This window comes from Gekko japonicus, unplaced genomic scaffold (assembly GCF_001447785.1).
Source record: "Gekko japonicus isolate JY-2015 unplaced genomic scaffold, Gekko_japonicus_V1.1 scaffold70, whole genome shotgun sequence".
Lineage (NCBI taxonomy): Eukaryota > Metazoa > Chordata > Lepidosauria > Squamata > Gekkonidae > Gekko > Gekko japonicus.
The window spans coordinates 278,487-294,081 of NW_015167529.1; the positions used below are offsets into that span (position 1 = coordinate 278,487).

Here is a 15,595-nt window from a genome sequence, read left to right on the forward strand (position 1 = left end):
ACCTTCGATGGGGTGCCGTTGGTGCCAGCGTCAGAGGTTAGGAGTTTGGGAGTGCTCCTGGATCCCTCCTTAACTATGGAGGCCCAGGTAGCAGCCACTGCCAGATCGGCATTTTATCATCTTAGGCTGATTTGGCAGTTGGTTCCCTTCCTCGGCCACAATGACTGGCTACAGTGATCCATGCGATGGTCACCTCGAGGTTAGAATACTGTAACACTCTTTACATGGGGCTGCCTTTGGTGCAGATCCGGAAGCTGCAGCTAGTGCAGAATGCGGCAGCCAGGCTAATGATGGGTCTCCCCAAGTGGGAGTACATCCAGCCTGGGCTGAAAGCACTGCAGTGGCTGCCAATAGCATACCGAATCCGTTTCAAAGTGCTGGTACTTACCTTTAAAGCCCTATATGGCCAGGGTCCGACTTACCTGACGGACTGCCTTTCCCCACATATATCCCCAAGAGCACTTTGGTCCGAGGCACAACATCGCCTGCTTGGTTCCAGGCGCCCAGGAGGCAAGGCTCGCTGTGATGAGGGCCAGGTCCTTTTCGGTGGCGGCCCCTACCTGGTGGAACGAGCTCCTGGAGGAGATCAAGGCCCTGTGGGACCTTATGCAGTTTCGCAGGGCCTGCAAGACGGAGCTCTTCCGCCAGGCTTTTACATACGGGCCGCCACTACCACCACCACCAATGATGTGGACAACATCGGGGTTAAGGATGGCCTGGGAAGATCTGCCACAATTTTTCCGTGACTGATATCACCGGACTTACTTGCTTGGGATCAGCTATAGGACAATATCATCCCCAGAGAACTGTCTATTCACCATCATTGCATATATTCGGGGACCATCCTGCTTTCAATTGAGTAACATTGTTTGTGATTAATTGTTATTAATGTTTTTATTGCTTTTATCCTGTTTTATATGGGCTTTGCCCCTTGTAAGCTGCCTTGAGTCTGTCTCGCAGGGAGGGCGGGGTAAAAATCCCAATAAATAACTAAATAATAAAATAAAAGCGGGGTATAAAAACCCACTCCTCTTCCGGATGAAATGGTAGCTTTGTAAGGTGGACTCTACAGCATCACATGGCTACTGAGCTCCCTTCCCACTCCAGACTCCACCCTTCTCAGGTACCATGGCCCAACTCTCCAGGAACACCCCCTAGCTAGAGCTGGCTACCTTTGCCCACCTCCAGAGGGGATACAGGTTGCAGGAAGAGCTTTTTCTGTGGTGGCACCTCATCTTTAGAAATCCCTTTCCCTGAGGCTCATCTGGTGCCTACTTGACTTTCAGACATGAGGGTAAAACACTAATTTCTATCCAAGCTTTAAACTGAGGGGTTATATCTTTGTTTTGTTGTTTTTTAAAAATATATATTTTAAAGACATAGCAAACATAAAAGAGGGGAAATTATTCTTACAATTCCTTCTTGACAAACTCATGCATAATTTATCATATATTTATATATTTCACATATCATTATGTATATCGCTTGCAAATATATCAAAATTGTACTTTATATATCCTTAACAAGTGTTAAATGTCTATATAATTTACTTATTGTATTCTTATAAAATCTTGACCATGTATTTTCAAATGTGGTTTCTGGTTGTCTAAATGCGTTAGAATTAATTTGTCCATTTCTGCCGTTTCCAAAAAAATTCTTTAAATTTCTTCTCTCGAAGGTGTTTCTGTTCTTCTCCAATATTTAGCATAAATTATTCTAGCAGTTGTAGTCAAATGCAGTATAAGATAAAAGTCATTTTTTATTTTTTTAAAACAATTTTCAGGTTATTCAACAAAATTACTTCTGGAGCAAAGGGTACAGAACATTTTTAATTTTTTTGTAAAATTTCATTAATCCAAGCTCAGTATTTTTTATTTTTTTTGCTTTATCACATAACCACCACATATGGTAAAAAGATCCAACATTATTTTCACACTTCCAACATAATCTTTGTAAAAGCTATTATGGTAGCCTGCTGTGAGCCTGAAGACTGTGGACTACTTTGTGCATATCATACACAGCCAAGAAAGCATGCTTTCTGGACAAGAAGCTACTCATTTTCAAAGGTCCCACTCATACTAGTGCTATTTTCCTTCCATCAGCCCCACACTGTTTTCCTCACCCTTCCACCAAAGGGCTTTTTAAAAATAAGCAACTGCTATCATGCTATAGTATGACAACAGTATAACGATCTAATGTCACATCTACAACCGACCTGTTCCTCCAAGTTTTCGGCTTCCATTTTTAAAAAAGGCTCAAATCCTGCACATTGTGGAGTTAAATGAAAAGGGCTACAGACTTTTTTACTGCTCCTCAGAACAAAAAGGACTAGAGGCCTTTTTTAAAAAATGAAGCTGAGAATTTGTAGGTCATGGCAACAAGTGATTACAGTGTTGTGCTATAGCACAAAAGTGACTGTGGATTTCTTTTTTAAAAAGCCATCTGGTGGCACTGCGGGAGGGGGAGGGGGGAAGGGGAATGTATGGAAATGGCAGCCAACAGAGAAACAGCCCAAATGCCTCCCTGTGCCCTGTGGCAATGACAGAGAAATGGAGAATCCTCACTGTATGGATGTGGCCATATTCTGCATAACCCCCCCTCCTTTCACTTACTGGGCACAGACTCCCACAATAGGGTGAAGAATATAGTACACTGGGGGAAAATACCTTATTTGCATTTGAAGCATGAGCAGAACATGCTAAAATAAGTGAAGGCAGAAGGATCTTTATATGGGTTTCCATGGCTGCTATCCGATTAAAAGAAATCATACAAGGGATCTCCACCATTATATAAAATTATTTCAATATATGTTGTACAGTTTCCAAATTTAAGTAAACCCAATCACATAGAAGCACACATCTCATTTGCATTTCTATAGATTTATGCAACTAGTCCTGTAAATGGTTCATAATCCTTGTCCTATTCCAATGGTATCCTCCCTTCCTATTACAATTACCATACTCTTCCTCGCCTTTCAGCTTTCTAAGGGATCTGTAAATCCTGTCTTGTGCTAGGAAGCCATTTGATGAACCACTGGGGGTTGTGCCTCTCCCCCCCCCCCCCCCCCCCATTTTTTGCTTCGCCCCATGAACTTGCGTCTTACTGAATCAGATTGGTCCACATCAAGGGTCCTGACTGTGTAGTCTGATAGGCAGCAGCTCTTCAGGGCCTCAGGCAGAGGGGCCTTTTGCATCACCTCCTGCCTGGTCCTTTCAATGAGAGATGCCAGGAACTGAACCTGGGACCTTCTGCACACCAAGCAGATTATCTACCACTGAGCCATGGCCCCTCCCCTTCCTTTCAGAGGAGCAAGAGTGCAAACTGACACCAGCACCATTTTGAATCTGCGTAGCTGCTCAGTGCTTTACACTGGATGCTTACTAGACAAAGCTTCAAGATAATGGCCTAAGACAACTCTCCCTCCCAGGAAAAAAATCCAGTCTGATGAACAGTTATGGAGAACTGGAAAGCTTGCACATTGTTTTGTGTCATTTTGTTTGCTACTGACAAGATGTATTACATGGCTGTTGCTTCTTGGTTATAACAATAGGTGTCTGACTGAGGCACAAATAAGGCAGCCGTATGCCTGCTGGGGGTTCCCTGCCAAGACTCCAGCAGCCAATAGGTGAATTTTTTAATGCCATTAGTTTTATCATAGAGTTTCCTGCATTCCGAGAGAGGTGTGACATCACTTCTGGCTTTTTTCCAGAACCGCCATGCTGTTGCCCCTTCATGTACCCCCAGCAGCCTTAGGTACCCATTTGAGGTCAACACTGTCAGCTGTTGAGGGTTGCTGTTGTATCTTGCCATTGACGTGTAATGTAAAGCTTGAAACCTCAGCCGGACTGTAATCTGGAACAACACCATTGGCTGAAGCATAATCTGTAACCAATGAAATGTAAGAGTCTGTGCTGGAGGGAAGACAAATGATTGGGTGTTATCTCTGTAACATGATTGGATGTTAACTATGTGAGGGCGTGGCTACCCCAGCCCGGGAGAGTTTAAAAGGAGCTATGCTCCACTGTTGTGTGTTGTTGCCGTGTCATCTGATGCTGTGTGATCTTTGGAAGTTCTCGTTCTCAATAAAGCTGATTCGCTTGTTACTTACTTTGTTGTTGAGTTGCATACTTAACAGTTGCAACCCGTCAGGAAGCCATCCCACCAACTGGAATGCTGAGTTGTGCTCTCCTTTCCCAGGAGAAGGTCCTGACAACTAGGCTTGCCAACCTGCAGGGGAGCCCTGGAGATCTTCCAGAATTACAACTGATCAAGACTACAGAAATCAGTTTCTCTTGGAGAAAATAGCTGCTTTGAAAAAAAACTTTGTTGGTCTTAAAAGTGCCACTGGACTCAAACTTTGTTCTCAGGTTTCCTGTAACAGCAGGCCAGTGTTCCATTTCCATCCTGATGGGCTGGAAAGGGACCCTGAATCTTTTGACTCCTGTTAGACCCCGCCCATACCAATGAGGCTAAAAAAGTTATTCTCTTGGCTGTGTAGCTACAATTGGGGAAAAGGAGAGAAGAGAGATGCAGTTCAGGAGCCCATGGGCACACTGTGGCACAGGACCAGGGCTATTTTTGGGCAGGAACGCACAGGAACGGAGTTCCGGCTGGCTCCTGAGTTGGCCACACCCAGCAGGAACTCATTAGCATAACAGGCCACACCCAACAGCAGAAACTCATTAGGATTGGCTACATTCGGGGTGTGTGGCCTAACATGCAAAGGAGTTCCTGCTACAAAAAAAACCCTGGGTTTTGACAACAAACAAGGTAAACAGAATAAGGAGCAAAAGGTGGGTGTGGCTGAATGACCACACTTCTGGTAACATGGGGTTGTGGCCTAATGTGCTAATGAGCTGTGCTGTCAGGGGTGTGGCCTAATATGCTAATGAGTTTCTGCTGTTTGGTGTGACCTATTATGGTAATGAGTTCTTGCTGGGCTTTTTCTACAAAAAAACCCCTGCACAGGACTATAAAAATCTTCAATCAGCCCTGTATACTTCCAAAAGAATTGCACAGAATTCTGTGTAATTATTACACAGAATGGGACAAAACTGATAGCGTAAGCTCATTTACAGATACAGGGCAGATTTCCCCCAGAATTCTGAGAAGAGCCTGTAGAACAGTATTCCAAGAGCACTGTGGACTCTAACTGGAACTGAGGGCTACTTTAACACATTCACATTCTACCCCTCTGTAATATAAAAAATTCATGGAGACCCTGTGTCACTCCTTGCAGAGGGTAATGTCAGAGACCATATGGTAAACATATACACTGCTGGTAACTTTATCTGAAATTCGAGGCCCCTTGTTACCCAATCCTTCCCACCTAGGGGATGTATCACTTAATACTTCCACACAGAAACTTTCACAAGCTACTATTTCAGAGTTTCAGACTCTTACATAGGAACATTAAAGGTATTTCAACAAGCAGGAGGGTTTTTCCAAATATATCCAAATAGATTAGGACTACTGAAACTCCTTGGGATAAATGCTATAAACTTTTTGCCTACTTTTCATAAATTGAAAATGCCTGAAATCATAACTAAACGAGCGATCCTAAACAGTCTACTTGACAGTAAGTCCTATTCTATTCAATAGGGCTTCCTCCAAGGAAAGTCTTCTTAGAACTGCAGCACAACATAAGGTAGGCAGGTGTTCTGAAGAACGAAGCATTTTTAAAAAAGGAATGCTCACAGCCTATAGAGTTTTGTGTACTTATATTTCTTTAAAGAGAATTTTATTTAATGAAACAAAGAGTTGAAAATCATGTTATAGATTGTGTAATGCCATACTGGATAAATCATTTTGCATTTGAAATACTGCTAGTATATTTTAAGATGTTTTTTATACAAGGAGCATGCATATCTTTCTTTGCAAAAACACCATAATCTGTGAAGGTCAGAGCAGATTAAAGGTTGTAAATACAATTTTAATCTTTTTCTTACGACTTTTGAACTTCAGGAATATCTGATGTCCTACCATGACATTTCTGGTGTTAATGCAATCACAATAGCTAAGCTCATAGAATTAATTCACATCTACAATTTGAGAAAGGTCAGATTTAAGCAAGCCCATCTGCATCTTCATGAGTCTCACCTGCACATTTTATTTCACAGCTGTCATCTTCACAGAAAAATTAGTTTCTGAATTTTCCAAGGTGAATTAAGTAATTTAGATCTGAGGAAATGGCACTCAGGTGCTAACATATTCCTGAAAGAAGTATAAAAGCTGTCAAGACATCCAAACAAGAATTATGTGCCATGGAGTCTCAACTCAAGCAGGGTATGATCCAAAAATCTCTGTTTGTTTGAAGCAGATGATAGCCTGAGGAAAACTAAAATGTAAAAATAAAAATGCAGTTTCACAAGAAAATATTTCAGCAACCTATTTTGGTTTGAAAGAATAATGGCAAATGTCTTTGCTAAAGTCTGCATTCTTCAGGAAATAAAACCAGAGAACACCATCGGCTAGGGGCCAGCCTATTTGAAAGTCCACCTCTTTCCATTGTGTAGGCTGCCAATTAAGATTCTCTCCTCATACCCTGCTCTTTAGGCCCACACCTGCAGAGATGAGGCGAATGCAAACCAGACAGGGAGCTGTTTTGGTGGTGGCACCTCAGTTTTAGAATATCCTCTCCTAGCACTTACCTTATTTTTTTTTTATGTGCCAGGCCAAAACATCCAGCCTGAAGACGGTTTTAGTAATATCATTTTAGGCTGTTCTATGGTCATTTTCTCCTGCCAACCTAGCAGTTCGAAAGCAAGAAATTGCAAGTAGATAAATAGGTACCACTTTGGTGGGAAGGTAACAGCATTCCGTGTGCCTTGGTGTTTAGTCATGCCAGCCACATGACCACGGAAATGTCTTTGGACAGCACTGGCTCTTCGGCTTTGAAACGGAGATAAGCACTGCAACCCTAGAGTCAGATTCGACTGGCTTTCGAGCAAGGGAACTTTTACCTTTACTATGGTCATTTTATGCTATTTTTATAGCTTGGCTTGTTTTTAATGGCATATGTGGTTTTGTTGTATTGTTTTAGCTAAGATATGCCTCAAGCAGGTCTCTGAAGATACAGCTTATGAATTTCCTGAACAAATTATCTCTCCCTTATATATAAAGCCGTAGTGGGTTCCAACGTTCCAAAATGCACACCTTTAGTGTTTGGCCGCAAGAACTGTCAGTCAGAAGACGCTGGCTGGGTTGACTGGCTGCTTTGTGCAGTCCCACCCACGTCAGCCCCGTTAGGTTCAGTCTTCTCAGTCTGCTCTGGGACTCTGAGAGGAAAGGACCATCTGTAGACTGAACGCAGGGACGGGGCTTCTATGGCTGGGCCGCTTCAGCCCACTCTTCTCTGATTGGGCCAGCGTTTCAAGGTCATTTGCATATGGAAGCTGATTGGACTTCACTCCATTCCACACCTCAAACTCCCCCCCCCGCAAAACAGTTGGAACTGTCAGTTGCTTATGCGACCTGGTGTATTCTGAGGTAAAATATGTCCTCACTCACAACACTTCCCCTTCAAAAGAAACAAACCCAATAACACAATCATGCCACACCACAAAGAAGACAGATCACACCACAAGCAGAATACCACAAGGCAAAAAATGATAGGAAAAGGTGCCAGCAGTCACCCCATTACTGCCACAGATGGTGTGCAGGTCCCAGGTTCATGTTTTAAAAGCTGCCTGGGGGATTATGGACCATTCACACACTTTCAACCTTAACATACCTCATAGGGGGAGAGGAGAATGATGACAGCTGCTTTGGTTCCCACTGCAGGGAAAGACTGCCCTTTCTCTAGGCAGAGGCTGGGGGGGACATAGGGTTGCCAACTCCAGGTTGGAAACTTCCAGGATATTTTGGGGATGAAGCCTGCTGAGGGTGGGGTCTGAGGAGGAGGAGGAGGAAGAGGGGGACCTCAGACAGATACAATGCCATACTCCCCACCCTCCAAACAAGCTGTTGCCAGTCTCCAGGTGACAGCTGGAGAGCTCTTAAAGCTCTGGTGCTACTTCAAAGTGCTGCAATTTATTGACAGAGTAGTGTTTTGGCAAATCTTTAGGAATTGTTTGGTGCATTTACGATGGGGCACCCACCCAGAGCCTCTGGCATTTTCTCACTCTGCTGACATCAAAACCAATTTAAGGCAAAATAAGAGGCTACTGAGAGGGGAGGAAATAAAGTTGCCAGCTTTAGGTATGGAAATTCCTGGAGATTTGAGGAGTGGAGGCCGGAGAGGGGGACCTCAGACAGGTTACAGTGCCATAGACTCCACCCTCCAACCCAGCTATTTGCTCCTGGGGAACTATTGTTGCCAATCTTGGCCCAGCACCCATCAAACCATTCTCTTCAACCCCCTGCTGTGCAGCAGACTTTCCCCTAGGGTTGCCAATCTCCAGGTGGGACCTGGAGATCTCCCACTGCTACAATTGATCTCCAGATGACAGAGATCAGTTTCCCCTGGAGAAAATGCCTGCTTTGGAGGGTAGACCTTATGACATTATACCTGCTGAGTCCTTCCGCCCCCCCCAATGCTGCCCTCTACAGAATCTACCCCCCAACACTCCAGGTATTTCCCTCCTTATAGCTGGCAACCCTACTTTCCCCTCAGTGCCTGATGGTAGGCAACTTAGTTTGGTCCAGTCACCTACTTTGGCCTTTGGGAGAAAACATATTGGGGCCAATCCTGATAGGGTTGCCAACTCCCGATGGGAAATTCCTGGAGATTTGAGGGATGGAGCCTGAAGAGGGTGAGGTTTGAGGAGGGGTGGGACCTCAGACAGGTACAATGCCATAGACTCCACCCTCCAAACCACTCAGTCCCTCATGGGGAACCATTGTTGCCAATCTCCAGGTGAGGGCTGGAGACCGCTCAAAATTACAATTGCTCTGCAGAAGGGAGGGCGGAAGTCAGCTGAAGTCAAAGGGGCAGATAATGGTAGGTTGATGGTTAGCTGGGAAGGAGATGGGGTTGCCAACTCCAGGCTGGCAAATTCCTGGGGATTTGAGGGGTGGAGCCTGGGGAGGGTGGGGTTTGCGGAGGGGTGGGACCTCAGACAGGTAGAATGCCATAGACTCCACCCTCCAAACCAGCCATTTCGTCCTGGGTAACAATTGCTGCCAATCTCCAGGTGAGGGCTAGAGATCACTCAAAATTGCAACTGCTCTTCAGGTAGCAGAGATCAGTTCCTCTGGAGAAAACAGTGGACTCTATCATTACACCCTGCTGAGGTCGCCACAGCAAATTGACACTGTTTGCCCAAAGCCAGAGCACTCTCCCAGAGCCTCTTTCTAGATCTCGTTGTATTTATTTCCACAACGGGCCTTATTCCTAGTAGGTAATAACTCTCAAGTATGCAAAGGACACAAATCAAAAAGTAATAAAGCATAACATTTTACTTCATAAGTATTCCTTGCCAAATGGATAAAACTGAGTAAAATATACTCTACAGAGGAACATTCCCATCAAAGAACCTTCAACATTACATTTATATATATATATAGATTAAGACAAAAATACATGTATTACAAAGTGTGTACTCTCATGCATTTCTCCCAATATAGGCCATGGAGATATGAATATTGGCAGTGCTTTTGTTTTTTTCTATTTTTAAAAGAAAGGTGCTGGTACTCAAGTGTAAGTTTCCACCAATTTCTCCCCCTCCAGGCCTTGGAAGAGCCCCCAAGAAAGTTGCCAGTACTTAGGAATGGCAATCCTGTATAGTGGTATAGAAATATACACTAGGGGTGGGGGGAGTCAATGCAAGATAAACCTGGGTATACAAAGCATGGTGTAGGAATCGTCCCTTCATTTTGCTAGGATGAAACTCTATCAAGTATCGTAAAATAACCACCCAAGGATATTACCAGTTTAGTATACAGGTTTTAACACTCTCCAAAAATATATATACTGTTAAAAGTATATGTACTACACATCTTCTGAATTTGCACGTCTCCCATCCCACTAAGGAAAGTCGGCATATGGAAGCAAGTCTCTGCACGCACCACTGCCATAGACAGACGTTTGCATCAACAAACCAGTCTGATGCATCTTTTGGCACAGACAGACAGCCATCCCCTTCAGGGCCCCTGTTGAGTGTGGATGACAAGAGGTGGCCCAGTGTCAAAGATCTGGTCAAACAGAAACCTTAGCCTGAATTCCTTTTGTACCTATATTGAAATCAGCCGCTCTGAACACCATATGGCCTGTTTCCAAAAAACCCTCAGTAACATCATAATTTGCTACTGTCCCTGTATTAGGTTATCAGCTTGCAAGCCCAAGAGGGATGATTCTTACATTGGTCACAATTTTCCCCTTGAGTAACTTTATAGTTTGTTAAATCACAAAAGCAACTTAAAATTCTAACCCACATTGCCTCTTTCTGGGTGTTCAGAGCAGAAGATGAGAGATAACACTTCACCTACTTCGTACCAGCTCATATCAGCTTACTTTTACTCCAGTATGAATAAACAATCAATTGATTTCTTATTTTGATGGGCTTTGAGCAATACTTACAGCCCTAATAGCCCTGGGGACTTTCAAGAATATAATTGCTGCACATTCCTAAGTACCTATTTTTAGAAGAGCACAACCTACAAAGCCAGCAAACGTTATTGATGCATACTATTACATAACACCCAAGAGTAATTCAAACACCAAACTAGAAAATGTTGAAGGCCTGGGGGGATCGGTCACATGGCCAAGGTTATTTACATGTAAATCCAACACCCAGAGAGCAGAGTTCAGAGCACATCCTGTAGATCCCTATTATAGCTCATCCCAACAACCTGCCTCTGCACACACCTGCTCTTCCAATCATGCTTGGACTCAGCAGAGCCATTCATTTGTGGCTGAAGCCCTCCCATGCCTTACTATTACATCCCAGCTCTTCTCCTGCTGGGAGCAGCCTCAGTAGTGAAGCCCTGGGAATTCTGATAACCCCACAGAGGGGACTCAGCTGCAACCGAAAAGCCCAGAGCCCCAGCACTTAAAGGAATAGCAACATGCTGCAGGAGACGGGGAGGGGGGTTAGACAGTGGAATGTTACAGCAGCTTCTCCAAATCTAGATCTGTGAGCACAAGCTGTGTCAAAAACCTTCAAGTTCATCTCAATCCACTTTTCCCATGAATATATCCAAACCATTCCTAGTAAATGAATTACTTTGCAGACAAGAAATCTACAGGCCTGGGAATCTGAAATTCCCGCTTTATAGAATGCTTTGTCAATTTCAAAAGGCTGTTAATAATATCAGCTTTGATATCAAGATACTACAATCAGACATGTGATAAGGTAGAAAATAAAAGTTATTTTATTTTTAAAAATCAGATCAGGAAGCACGATATAATATGTGAATGAATCCATCTATATACAATGAAAATATATACCAGATCTCAATAAACATACCTTGCAGAGGTGCGAATACTGATCTGACAATATCTATCTGATGCAGTGGCCATCATGAAGAGTTTTCCTTTTTTAAAAAAAGTTTCTACAATCCAAAAATCAAGGCTTTAAATTTTGCAAAATTGGCTACAGTGATGATGTGCAGTCATAGTTATCACACACTATCATCTGTTTAATATCCTAATAATTAAAAGTTGCATTAGTGATTTTGTCAGTAACATACAAACTTTTGCTGGTTTCTCCTAAAACTGAGGCAGAGCGAACGGGCGCTTTCCTCCCGGCCTGGCGATTTTAAAGCTCAGAAGGAGAGCGTAGGCTTGGATGGAGACTTGTGCTCGGCTTGACAGCTCCGTTCTGAGGGAGCATCCGAGCACGTAACAGGGCCCTAGTTGAAATTGACAAGCTATAGATTAGTGCAATTTTGCATGGAAATGTCACAAATTAAGCCTTTTAATCTAGTGTTCATTTTCTGGTTACAAATTCCGTGTACAAATTCCCTTGCTGAGAAGTAACTTCATGCAGCTGACTGCAGTACATTGGTTTCTTTAAAAAGTGTGCGGTAAAGCCCTTCTCTTGTTTTGCGACTACTCTGGCTACCCCACAGGGAGCAGTACTCATCCACTACCCCCCTAACACTCATCTTGTCCACTGCTTTTACATGTTCTCTGCTTCATTTTCAAACCAGACAGGAGGGTGGTGGTAAGGGCAAGAAGGATGAAAGAACGGTACATCCATTATAGCATTGTAAAGATAAAGGTAAAGGTTCCCTTGCTCGAAAGCCAGTCGAGTCCAACTCTTAGGCTTACCAAGGTCCGGCGGGGGAATTGTATTTCCTGGCAGGAGCCTTGCCATAGGGACGGCTGCGGAGCGTCACATCCTGGCGACGGCGGGTGCAGCGCGTGCAGCCGTCCCCGCAGCAAGGCTCCTGCCAGGAAATACAATTCCCCCGCCGGACCTTGGTAAGCCTATCAACTCTAGGGTTGCGGTGCTCATCTCTATTTCAAAGCCGAAGAGCCAGCGCTGTCCGAAGACGTTTCCGTGGTCACGTGGCCGGCATGACTAAACACCAAGGCACACGGAACACTGTTACCTTCCCACCGAAGTGGTACCTATCTATCTACTTGCAATTTCTTCCTTTCAAACTGCTAGGTTGGCAGGAGCTGGAACTAGAGACGGGAGCTCACTCCGTCATGTGGCACACTTGGGTCTCGAACTGCTGAACTACAGACCTTCCACAGCCTGCAGTTCAGTGTCTTAACCACTTGAGCCACCGCAGCTCATTGTACATTGCAAAAAGGAGCATAAGAGAATCCAAGTTTGCTGACCAAGAATACCCAGCTGCAAAGGGCTAGGATGATACCTAGGCATAGCTCCAAGGAAGTAGAGCATTTGCCTGGAAGCCCTTTTTACTGATCCCAGGCTGGTTTGCACATAAATTTGGATTTAACACGGCAAAACTTGCCTCCACCGGAAAATGAAAGCTCTGTTATACAAACATCTTTCAAAACTCACACAAAAATGGTTTTAGTACCACAAAATTCTTCAAAGGCAGCTCGTAGGAAAATCCAGCCCAAAACAACTTTTTGTATTGCATCAATACCTTTGGTATTAGTATCTTTTAGACACCTCTCTTCATGTATGGGAATACTACAGTTTAACCTAAATGCACAATCCAAGACTTTACTGGCTTTTTTGAAGAACTTGCAGAGAAAACAGTTCAGTTGAGACACTTTTAACTGTATGTTTCCAAGGAGACCCAATTTCTGACAGCTATCCTCCCTTGCTCAGTTATCTATTAGAGTCCCAAAAGTTCTAAACTATATGCTACCCGATGAAATATATGTAAAGTGAATAACTTGATACTCTAATTCATTTATCACACTTAACATTCTTTGTACTACTGTACAATTGAACTTATAATTTAAAGAGCAAAGAATTTCAAAACAGAAATTAGCACAGATTTTTTTTTTTGCCCAACTCCACCTCAACTTCCAAACAGACAGGATGTGAAAACTGTCAAGTAGTTGATTTCAGATTGTTTTAAAAATAATTGCATCTTTTCATAAACCATGGTTACTTTATGGAATTGTAGGTCCAGCATGTGACATAATCTATGGAGACTTTATATGCCACTCACAAAACATTAAATAATTTACATTTTGAATGACAAAGATGACAGTTTCCATTTTTGACAAAATAAAACATCATTTCAAAATATGTAGTTCAACACTCTTATCTTTCAAGTAAGTTTTTTCCAACCAGAAACTCTATATTGAAAGGCATAACTGCTCTACTGCCTGATTACAGCTATTCCCATTCCACAGCAGTGATGCTTAAAATCTATATTTTAGTGCTGTCTCTAATCCTTGATGCATAATGGTTCCATAATGTCTTCCAGTTGAGATCAAATGTGATGGAAAGGTCAATGTAGGAGGGGGGGAAACACACACATATACCCCATATTACTTAAAGAAAGCCTTGATTAAAGCAGTGTAGTTTGTCCCCCAGTGGCTAGTACAATGCTATTATATAGAACTGCAGTCACCATGAATTTTTATTCAAGTCCAAAGTCTCAATACCCCTTCAAATAATACAATTCTAATATTGTTTTCCATACTGTGAAAGCTTAGTTATGAATTCCAGCACGACCAGGCCACCTTCATCCTGTCCCACACAGCAGTCAGGGAATCAAAAGCGGGGCGAACATCCAAAATAGTAAACTGATAGTTCTTATCTACTTCTCCTCCATCATAGTAATCAATAACGTATCTGACTTCTTTTCCACAGCGTTCAATAATCCAATCATGCCTATCAAAAGGTAATTCATACCTGGAAGGAAGACAGTATTTATTACACAGTATCAAGATAACCACCAAAATTATAGACATATTACGTATTAAAATTTAACAAGTGTTCAGTGCCCAACTACTTCATTCTATTCCCGTTCTCTTGAAGGGGACTTTAAAGACTTTCTATCATAAACAAAGCCAGCTTTTCTTCAAAACATACCCCATCCAGGATCATATTCTGGCTCTTGGTGAATATTCCTTAGCTTTACCTCCAAACCGAACAAGTGTTGGTCCACACGGGCACTCCCTGAAAAGCAATTTCAGAAACACACGGGTCAGCAATCTAGGCAAAACCAGAATGGTAAAGGAACAGTAAAATCCAGCTACATATCCTTCCATGATGGGCAGATTCCATCACAAATTCTGAAGATAAATGCTTAGCTCTTACCAAAATTATTTGTTGCTTAAGATGGCAAATATACTCACCTAGCATAAAGTGCTTCCCATTTCAAAATTTCCTTCCAAGCCTGTTCATTATTCTGATTATGAATCTTAATGATATTACCCATACCTTCAGGTGTTATGTCATCATTTTCAATTTCCATCTAAAGAAATCAATATTGAAGAAGTCAGAAAGTACTAAAAGTTGTTCTATATACTTTTTTCCCTTCTCTAATTAAAAGCAATGAGTTCAAGGAACATATAGGCTGATATCATGTGCACTGTCCACTTTCCTAATGAACAAAGAAATAATATGCACACTATAATTAAGGATTATTTGTTCCAAGCATCAAACGCAACTATGTGAACGGTCTCCAATTTCAGGAATCTATTACTAAAACAATAAGAAATTACTGAAACAGCCCTAATAAAGATCCATAAAGTCTACAAAGGCCATTTCATAAAACCTGCATCCACTTTTCATGGCACTCAGGCCACAAAGCCACCTTGATCCAAAAGGAAAGGTAGTGTACAAATCTCCCTTATATATAAAAGCCGAACGGTGGTGGCACTTCTCTAGAACATTCCACACGTTCCGGAATTGGTTGGTGCCCTGGTGTGTCTCTCAGAATCTATCCCTATCCACTGGCTGCATTGTTTGAGTCTCGCCTCCAACATTCTAAACAGTTTGCTGTTCCTCTCTCCCCCATAACCAGTCAGAACACAGAGGTCGTTTGCATATGCAACTTGATTGGCCTTTGCCTCTAACATTCTAAACAGTTTACTGTTTTGAGGTAAAATGTGTCCAATCTCCAGGTGAGGGCTGGAGATCACTCAGAATTACAACTGCTTTCCAGATGGCAGAGATCAGTTCCCCTGGAGAAAATGGTGGGCTCTGTATCCTTATATGCTGCTGAGGTGGCCCCCGTATGACAGCCAATGTGACGTAGCAGTCAG

General features: G+C 42.9%; 1 pseudogene; it reads right to left on the reverse strand.

Annotated features, from left to right (window-relative positions):
• Window positions 1-14,038: 14,038 nt before the first annotated feature.
• Window positions 14,039-15,595, reverse strand: part of LOC107112224 — a 23,539-nt pseudogene continuing 21,982 nt past the window's right edge.